Raw genomic sequence first — 10,627 nt, 5'->3', positions numbered from 1 at the left:
TTCTTTTGTAAAGTGCCTGTTTAGGTGTTTTAATCATCGTTTCATTAGGCTGTTTTTCTTATTGGTTTATAGGTGTATATAAATTGACATGTTCCTGATGACTCGATTCATTTATCATTATATGGTTGTCTTCTTTACTCCAGATAGTTCCTGTCTTAACGTTCACTTCGTCCGATATTAATAAATACATATTTTTCATTAGTAGACCTCACCCAGAGGAGATTTCTGCTTCCTTCACCTAATTTGGAAATCACACTGTATTTATTGTTTTCCTGGTTATCACACAGGTTATAAGCTGCACCCTTCGCTTGTTCGAGTCTAGAGTTAATCAACACGATTACTCCAAGACAATACAAAAATCTCACAATAATTTAATTACATTTACCCACCTCCCGACCTATTTATCATTTTGCCATGTATTTTAATTCTATAATGTTTTCTGTTTTAAATGTCACAAGGGGCGCCTGGGTGGCTCAGTCGGTTAAGCATCTGACTCTTGATTTCTGCTCAGGTCATGATCTCACAGTTCATGAGTTCTAGCCCCAAGCTTTCAGCACGCAACCTGCTTAGGATTCTCTCTCTCTCTCTCCCCCTCCCCTGCACTTTCTCTGCCTTCTCTCTCTCTCAAAATAAATAAACATTTTTAAAAAGTTAAACTTAAAAATAAAAAAATAAATGTCACAAGACATTATCATTATTTTATACAATCATGGTTCATTTTCATTGCCCACGTACTTTGCCATTTTATTACTCTTCATTCTTTCTAGCATTTTTTTACCCTCTATTTGGGCTCTTTTTCTTTCTACCTGACATCTGCCTGTGGGCATAATTTTTCACTTTCTCTTTGTCTGAAAATGTCTTGATTCCATCTTTGTTCTTAAAGGATTTTTCCCTGGGTATGGAATTCTAGGCTGGCTGTTGTTTTCTTTTTTTTCTTTTCTTTTCTTTTTTTTTTTTTTTAAGTTTTAATGTTTATTATTTGAGAGATAAAGAGAGACAGAGACAGAGAGCAAGCAGGGAAGGGGCAGAGAGAGAGGGAGACACAGAATCGGAAGCAGGCTCTAGGCTCTGAGCTGTCAGCCCAGAGCCCAATGCGGGGCTCAAACCCACAGACCGTGAGATCATGACCTGAGCCAAAGTTGGACGCTCAACCGACTGAGCCACCCAGGCGCCCCTATTGTTTCCTTTTAATATATTGAAGATAAGTCTTCTGCTGTCTTCTCTCTTCCACTGTCGCTCTTGAGAAGTCAACTCTCAGTCTACCTTGGTCCTTTAAAGTTAATCTAATATTCTTTTTCCTGGCAGCTTTTTAGATTTCATCTTTATCTTTGGTATTCTGTTGTTTTACCACAATATCTTAGGTGTAAAAATGGTTTTGAATTAATAGATTTTTTAGAGCAGTTTCACAGCAAAACTAAATGAAAGGTACAGAGTTTTCTCACATTCTCCCTTCCTTCTGCCACCACACGCTTTCGCCACTATCAACATCCCCCTTGGGTGTAGTGCATTTGTTACAATGAATCAACACTGACACACCGTTATCAACCAAAGCCCTTCGTTTACATTAAGGTTCACTCTGTATTCTCCATTCTATGGGTTTTGATAAATGTATAACGGCGTGCAAACAACATTATAATATCATACAAAATAATTTCACTGCCCTAAAAATTCCCTGTGCTCTGGCAACCACTGACAATGTTACTGTCTTTATGGTTTTACCTTTGCAGAACGTCATGCAGTTGGAATAATACAGTATGTAGCCTTTCCGGGTGTAAATTTTCAAAAATTTATCCTGCTTGGGATTTGTTGGGCTTTTTGAATCTTACACCAAATCTAGTGCTCTCCGCTCTCTGGCAGCACTCTTACTGAGACTTGGTTTCTCCATATGTAAGGCTTCTGAGGGCCTATTGGACTCAGACGTTCTCAGACCAGAAATTCATGGTTTTTCAAACCTCTGGGATGCCACTGGGCTTCCTTCCCTTCTTGGGTTCCCAGATTCCTCCTGCCTCCGCGGGACACCTGAGGCTCATCAGTGAGAGTTCCCAGATCTGCCGCAAGGGGGCAGTGGTGTGCAGAGATTGCTCAGGTTCGGACCCGAGGGCAGAGCAAGGGGCTCCTCTCCTCTTGGAGGTCTTTGCCTCTCACTCCCGGAGTAAAGGGAAAATGATTTAGCCTGGGATTCAGAGACCCATGTCCCTTCTGCTTCATTTCATTCATCAAACTCTGGCTGATGCACAGCGATAAGTCATACCCTGTCTTTACCCTTGAGGACCTCACGGTTCACTAAATCCTTCTTTCCAGCCTAGACTTCGGGTGGATTTTCCCATCACCCTGTCTTTGCTCCTGCGGTGCCTGCCCCCGCCCCCATCACTGCCATTACATTTTCCCTCCTTCTTAAGGCTCAGGTCACAGACCAAGTCCTCCCTGGAACATCCCACATACCCCCATCAGAATCCCCCTCCTCCTCCCCTGTGTCCTTAAGCCTTGTTCTGTATCTGAATTCTGTTCCGGCAATGTGTTTGTCTCACTCCCCAGACAAGAATTTCTTCAGGCAAAGCAGGGTCCCCCTTAACTCTGGGTGCCCTGGGCCAACCTTAGGACACAAGTGCTGGAGGGAGGAAGGTGAGAAGCTCTTCCGGCTGGGATTTCTGGCAGAGCCGAAGGAGTCAGACAGAGCCCAGCACCTAGAGGGCTCCAGCCTGGCAGCTCCTTTCTCTCTCTACCCCAACCCCCAAGCCCTTTGGGGTCTAGCTTTGTTCTTGCTGCTGAGAAAATGACAATAGAAGCTTCCAATTCCAGGAACCAGTGGATTAAAAAATGAAACCATAAAAGCACCAAAAGAAAATATAGGAGGGTTTCTGATTGACTTAACAGTTAGAAAGACCTTTCTGACTCAAAACCAGAAGCGACACTGAAAAAGAAAGTGGCTTTTAAGCTTTTGAAGAGACCCTCAGCCTTATTCATAAGATAACCACAAATTTAAAATACACTTAGGTTTCATTTTTCACCGATCAAATTAGTGGAAACCCAAAAGTTGGATAACGTTTTTTTTTTTTAACGTTTATTTATTTTTGAGATGGGGGAGGAGAAGAGAGAGGGAGACAGAGGATCTGAAGCAGGCTAGCGCGCTGACAGCAGAGAGCCCGATATGGGGCTTGAACTCATGCCGTGCGATCATGACCTGAGCCGAAGTCAGTCGCTTAACCGACTGAGCCACCCAGGCGCCCCTACTCCATGCTTTTTAAGCATGTTTTTGGACCTTGAAAGTGTGTCAATGAATGAAAAAAATCAAATAAAACTAATTGTTTTAAAATGAATCACTGGGGCACTGTTCTCCCTGCTTCTTTCTGAGCCTGAGCCCACTCCCTCGCCTCACCCCCACAAGCTGATTCTGGGGAATGTCATCTATGGAACCCTTGACCTCTGGCATTTCTTCCTCATTCTCCCTTGGGTCCCAGGAGAACTGGAGACAAGAATTCAAATAGCTGTGTCTGAGCAAGCCATCTCTCTGGGACTCAGTTTTTCCATCTGTAAAATGCGGATAATAGCTCGGAGGGTGGGCCGGCGGTGCGATGAGATCATTCAAGTCCAGTGACCAGTCCTTAGAAGGCACCCAGCCCACGGCAGGTACTCATGGCATCCGTGCTGGCTGGAATGTAGGTAGGACCCCTCCCTACGGAGGTTTCTGTATTGAATGGGGGAGGGGGCTCCCTCTCATTTTAGAGGTGGGTTGATGAGGCCCAGATGGATTGGTGCATGTCGGAGGAAGGCCAAGGCTGGTACTGAAGGCCCCTAACTCCCACCCGGGCCCTTAACCTGCATGCCTGTCTCTGCCCAAGCACATTTGTGTCCAAGAAGCCATGTGGTTGGGGACACTCTCCCTGGGCCTCTCCTTATCTTCTCTGCTTCTGGTTCATCCTACTGAAGGGCTGACCCATCCAGCCTTGACTTAAGAGAATCCAGCTCCCCTGCTGGCCTTGAGCCCCACCCAGGTGCCCCCCCCCCCAACCCGGGCATCTTCCCCCACCGGCGAGAGGCACAGGCACAGATTACTGGTGCTTGCTGGAGAGAGCATCCCTGGGGGTAGGGTGGAGCCAGTGGGGGGCTGGGGACCTCCTACGAGCTGGGGCACTTGTGGGCACTGATGTGAGCACTGAAATGACCACTAACTTTTGGTGTCTTTCCCTGAAACTCTCAAACTCCCAAGGATCTCCCTCATCTAATCCTGCTGGTCCCTAAGCTTCCAACCTTGAGGGCGTGCCTTCCCCTCCCAGCACCAGAGAGAGAGGGGTCTCGGGTTCTGGCAAACCCCATGGGCGTCAGCTGCACTTCTTGTCCCCGTGTCTCATGACATTCCTCGGGATCCCGGAGCGAGATATCAGTCCCTTGTCCAACTGGCGTGAGGTAGGTTCCCCATATTTGAATCTTGCCCTCAGTAATTTGCTCCTTTCAGGAGATGTTGACTGTGTTTCTGACTGGAAAGCATGCGTCCTGGCCCATCTCCGGTGTGTCGTTGGCCCTCTGCCCATGTGTCATTGCCCACCCCTGGGAGACGTGTGGGGCTGTGACTGTCCAAGCTCATGTACACAGTGCGCATGTAGGGATTCCAGACCTGTTCTAGTCCTGCATGATGGATTTAATCTGGTTTCAGTACGGGTCCACCCAAGAGGTTTGAGCGGGTTTGCATCAGTTTCACCTAGTTTGGTTTTTTTTTAATTTAAATTTTTTTTTAACGTTTATTTATTTTTGAGACAGAGAGAGAGAGAGACAGAGCATGAATGGGGGAGAAGCAGAGAGAGAGGGAGACACAGAATCGGAAGCAGGCTCCAGGCTCTGAGCCATCAGCCCAGAGCCCGACGCGGGGCTCGAACTCACGGACCGCGAGATCGTGACCTGAGCTGAAGTCGGACGCTTAACCGACTGAGCCACCCAGGCGCCCCAGTTTCGCCTAGTTTTAACAGGCTTGAGTCACTTCATGTCTGTTTAAGCACATTTGTGTCTCCTTGACTATTCTGAGATCAGAATAGTCATCTGGCACCCGGTGGCATGTCGGCCTCGTCCATTCCAAGTGGGTTACGTATATTCAGTCCTATGATCCTCACACCTCAGGTAGAGACCGTGTCTTCGTTTAACACACGGAGAAACTGAGGCACGGAGAGTCTAAGACGCCGGCCCCAGGTTTCGTGGTTCCTGAGAGGCAGAGCCAGGATCTGAACCTCTTCCTTCTGGCTCCTGAGTCTGTGCTCTGAACTTCGGTGTCGGGCTCTGGCAGTGCGGATGAGTGTTCGAACCCCCTCAAGAGGGGTTGATTCGATCCAAGCCAGTTTGTTCTGGTTTTGCCAACGCGAGCTGCTTTGGTCTGGCTCAGCTGGCAAACGTCAGGAATGTGACACGTGGCAGCTGACACACGGATCTCAGACCCCGTGGATCCTGGTGATGGAGGCCCACTGTATTGGTTCTCTAGGGCTACTGTACCAAACTGCCACAAGTTTGCCTGCTTAAAACAACAGAAATTTATTTTCTCGCAGTTCCGGGGGCCCGAAGTTCAAAGCCAAGGGCCATTCTCCCTCTGGAGGCTATAGGGGAGAACCTGCTTCTGGCCCCCCTCCAGCCTCTGGGGGCTTCAGGTGCTCCCATTTCACTCCAGTCTCTGCATCCATGGTCACACTGCCTCCCTCCTCGTCCGTCTGTGTCCCCTGTGTGTCTCTTGTACAAGGGACACTTGCCAGTGGATTTAGGGCCCACCCAGCTATCAAGGATGATCTCATCTCAAGCTAATTACATCCGCAAGGACTTTTTTTCCAAATAAAGTAACAGTCATAGGTTCTGAGGATTAGGACATCGATATGTCTTTTTCAGGGCCTCCATTCACCCCATTATGACCACTAAGGTCACATCAAGTATTTCCCCTTCAGGACCCAGCTCTTAAAAGTGACTCTGTGTCTTCACCCAGCTGTTGGGGTTTTATCACTTTCTGCTTGGGGATGAAAGGGCAAAGTGTAAAATGTGCTGGCAGCCACGTGAGAGCCTCTTGGGCTTTTCAAGACCCACTTCATAATATTCCCGGGTGGGAAGGTCAGGGCTTCCCAGAAACGTCAAGTAAAGTGTGGAAATGTCTCTGTAAACAGGCATTCAAAGATAGTACTCGCTTTCTAAGGTGTTTGCTGGCCATCTCACGAAGCTTACTATGCCTGGGGGAGCTTTCTTCCGTGAAAGTGATCCCCAACCGAAGGAGGGCAGATAATTAAGAGACGAGGGGGAGCTGTGAACCCCAAATATCCCAGGACTCCAGGCCCGGGTTTGTAAGAAGCTAGCAATTTAAATGTGGACGAAGATATGGAGCAACCGTGTCATTACTCAGCAAATAGACTCTGCAAGAAAGCAACACCCATGGGCCTTTTGCATTCAACTGGCCCCAACACCAGTGATGCAGGAATATTACACAAAAGCGAAAGCTGGGTTTCTCTGTTCTGCATTTTCCCACTTGCACTGACAGCTGAGAACCACACACACTGGCAGGTAATGAGGGTCCACTTAGCCCTTGAACACATCTGGCCTCTGCAGAGGCGTGGGTCCAGGCTTTCAGGGCTTGGGCTTGAGGTCCTGTTCTGCTCCTAACAGCTGGTGTCACCTTGGGCAGGCCGGAAAGTCTTTCTGAGTCTTGACTTTCCCCTCCGTAAATTGAGATAATTGGATCACCTGGGGAAAGCCCTATGCTTGGCACATGCCACGTATGACAGAGAACAGACTGGTGGGCCAGGGCCGTCACAAGTTCATGGTCAGCAACTCCAAATGGTCACGCTGCTCTCCTGGAAATCCTGCTCTGTTTCTCCAGTGGCCTTGGTTGTGATAACGGTTTCACACCTAACCCTTAATCCTTCACCCCTTCTCTGTGCCTGTCTCACTTTGGCGGCGATTGGCTCCCATTGGAAAAAATGGAAACCATCAGAGAAGGTGCTCTGGTCTTTGCGTAGCTAATTCCACACACCTATCTCCTCTTCTCTTCCACCTCTAGGGTCGTTGCCCTGGCTCCTCTCAAAGCCAGCTGTCTTCTTGTGCTCTGGGTCCCCTCCCCTCTTACTTTATCAAGGACTTTGCTCCTAGGTAATTCCCTCTCTCTGTATCAACAGGTCCTCCCCTCCTAACAGTCACTGCTATCAGCGCAGAGACATGGTTTTGGATCCCCCATAGTTGGACAAAACCCTCCCTTGACCCTTCTTATTCCCTTCCAGCCAACACTCTGCTTCCCTTTGCACTAAAACTTCCTGAAAAGTTGCCTCTGGTGGTTCTCTCCAATTCACTGGTTCCCATTTGCTGTTGCAACCGTTCCAATCCAGCTTCCAGCCTCTCTTTTCCACTGAAGACAACTCTCGGCAAGGTCGCCCCAATTTTCCTGTTGCCAAAGCTAGCGGACGTTTCTCTCTGCTCAGCTCACTCGACCCGTGGGTAACATTCCATACAGGTCAACTCTCCCGCCATCTTGAAACACTCTCTCTAATTGGCTCCCTGACCTCTCAGACCTGGCTTTCCTCCTTCCTCCCTGGCCACACCTGCTTGGTCTACTGTACCGTTTCCTCTTCTCCAACTTCTACTATGGGAAGGTCCCCAGGCTCAGTCTCCTCCTTCTTTTCCAGTCTGAGCTGGAAACCAGCATAGGTCACATGGTAGTCTATAGGTCCAAATGTCCCTGAAGCTGCCCAGACTCTGTCTGTCGGCGTAGGAGCAGAGCATTTGTGGCCACCTTCGAGGAGCCCAGGAGTCCCGCTCGATTTCTCCTGTCTCCCACCCCTCCCATCTGCTCCTTTGGCAAGTCCTGCCAACCCCACCTCCAAAGTAGGTCTCGAATAGGTCCCTTCTCTTGTCTGCACGGCCACCAGCCTCATTCAAGCCCCCAGCGCTGCTAGCCTGGGTCCCACTGTTGCCTCCTACATGGCCCCTTGAAATCCACTCCTGCCTTGTGGTCCGCTGTTCTCACCACAGCGGCCAGAGGGGGCCTTTGCTCGTGCGCCTCCCACAATCTCCCTCCCACATTTTTATCTCTTCAGCAATCAGAAGACAATTCAGGCGCGCCGCCTAGCTCCATCCTGACGGTCCCTCCGGGCCTCATCCCGCCCCTTGTCTCCAAGTCTCCACTCAGTTACTGCAGTCCGCTGGCTCTGGGCTTCTGTTTCCCAAACAAACCAACTTGTGCCAGACCTCCGGGCTATTGTTGCACTCCTTGGCTCCCTGCAAAACCCTCCCAGGCTCCAGAAACGCTGGCTCCCTCTGGCCCTTCAGGTCTCAGCTGGAATATCGGCTCCTCCCGGAGATGCCCTTGACCACCGGAACCCCAGGTCCCCACGCTGTGTACATATCTACAGAGACTTCCCTCTGTGGAATGACTTACGGGTACGTTTGTTTGTCTGCTTGTTTATCTGTCCATCTTCCCGTGAGGTGGAAGTCTTGACCCTCAGTCTTACCTGCCTCAAGCTCCAACGTGCCACAGCGGTGTACCATTCTGCCTGTCACAGCCCCCAAAGGCAGGGCTTTTCATTACGGAATCTAACAGGCCCCAGGAAGCCTGACATGTCACGACATGACCCAACACGCACAGCATGAGTCCTCGCTTGGATGTCCCAGATATCACTGCTCCAAGCTCTGGACATGGGCAGCTGACCACAATGGGCCACAAGGGACCCCCCGGCCCTAGCCGGAGTGTCATTTGGGACCCAAACATCTGAGTCCCCAAGCCTCAAGGAGTGGGCCCTTGGCCACAGACCTGGGTTCAGTAGAGCACAATGGTCTTCTCAGGAGGTTCTGCTCAGCCTCTGGAGGAGAACGACCCATTCTGAGCACCCAGAGCAGCTGTGTGGTGGCAGCCGCGGTGCAGGGGGAGGTAAGCACTGGACTGGGGACAGGAGAGGAGGCTTGGGCCTCTGCCCTGCTGTGTGAGCTTAGGCACGTCACTGTCCCTTTTTACTTACACCTCCCTTTGTAGAAAGAGAAGAGCATGAAAGGGCCTCTAAGGAGCATTTGGGTCCAGATAGGAAACCAAGGCCGAGAAAAAGGGCAGTGTCTTCCCAGGATCATAAGTGAGGGAGGACAGAGTTATCATCAAGCCCAGGTGGCCTGCCTCCCAGAAGGCAGAAGGGCCCAGAGGGTAAGTCCTGCTGTGACTCCTCACAGCATCCCATGCCTGTTGCTCTGCCCCAGTCCCTTGGACCAGAATAAGACAGACAATGAGTCCCCAGAAAGGAGGGGGGCCATGGAAAAGGAAAGTGGGGCTGGAGCCCCCACCCTAGCCCTGCCCTTTTCCTCTTCTCTTTGGCCAAGGAACCCACGGAGTCACAAGATTCCATTTGGGATGGGCTTAGTGCCAACATCAGTGATGACAAGGGACACCCCCCTCCCCAAGCCCTGTTCTTGACTCTGCGATCTTCCCTTGCTCTGTGCTCCCGCTTCCTATGCACAGACAGGCAAGAACAACAGGCAGAGAGCCAAAACTTGCAAACAGACACAGATACACAGACACTTAGCGAGACAGACACCTAGGAGATAGGCGGGCAGAGACAATGACAGTCACACAGTTATACATACAGACACACAAGCCAACAAACACACAGACACTGGCAAAGAATACACTGACCGACAGATAGCCACACACATGACCGGCACAGAGGTCACATCCAGACGGACACACAGACAACAGCACACAGGTAACAGAGAGACAAGCGGACGCAGAGACGTACTCAAGCAGAACACCCGACAAACACACACACACACACACACACACACACAGCAAAGGCTCACACGGGGTGGGGGGGGACCTACAGGGGAGTGATTTGGAGCAGAGGACAAGCAGGTGCTCCAGGACCACGCCCCAGCCCCCAGCCCCAGAACCAAACTGAACTTGATCCACAAAGGTAGGCACTCGGGGTATGAGCTCTTCTGAAGGCAGCCTCCACCCCCACCCCGAGGATGTGGCCTTCACCAGTGCCTGCCGAGGGGCCTGCCTTGCAGTCAGATGAATGGAGGATAGACGGGAGAAGGGACTTCCCAACCAGGAGTGTGTCGGGACTTGTGGACAGTGACTAAGGGTGACTGGAGGGAAAGGGGTGAGGTGGTGACAGGTAGGAAGTCTGCATTCTGGCCGTGTGACCTCGGGCAGGTTTTCTTCTGAGCCTCAGTTTCCCACTAGGCTTTGGGAAACTGAGTCCCACTAGACTCCCAGGTCCCTGCAGGGAGCAGACAGGCCAGCTCCTGGTGTGTCCGTGCTAGTGCTGGGGCCCCAGGACATTGCTCCCTCCCCCACCACCCCTGCAACATGGTGACTCGCTGCCCAGTGCCCCCTGGCAGGGGGTAACCCAGTCACAGATGGCCGTTGTCCTGGTCCCCCCACCCCCACCCCCAGGAGCTGGCCAGCTGAGGACATCCCCAGGCTGGGGGAGGGGTGTGGAGTGGTCAGAGAGAGGGCAAAGGGAATCCCCATGCCTGATGCTTCCCTCCCCCCGCCCCCTGCCCCAGGGGCTGGTGTGAGATGCCCGTCTGGGGGTGAAGAATCTGTCCAGGTGTAGTTTTTCATCTTTTCTGCTGTTGGAGTCCCCTGGCCCGGACCCAACTGGTTGGCAGAGGGGCTTGCGCAATAGAG

The sequence above is a fragment of the Panthera uncia genome (genome assembly GCF_023721935.1).
Source record: "Panthera uncia isolate 11264 chromosome C1 unlocalized genomic scaffold, Puncia_PCG_1.0 HiC_scaffold_4, whole genome shotgun sequence".
Lineage (NCBI taxonomy): Eukaryota > Metazoa > Chordata > Mammalia > Carnivora > Felidae > Panthera > Panthera uncia.
Note: the sequence above shows the minus strand (reverse complement) of the source record.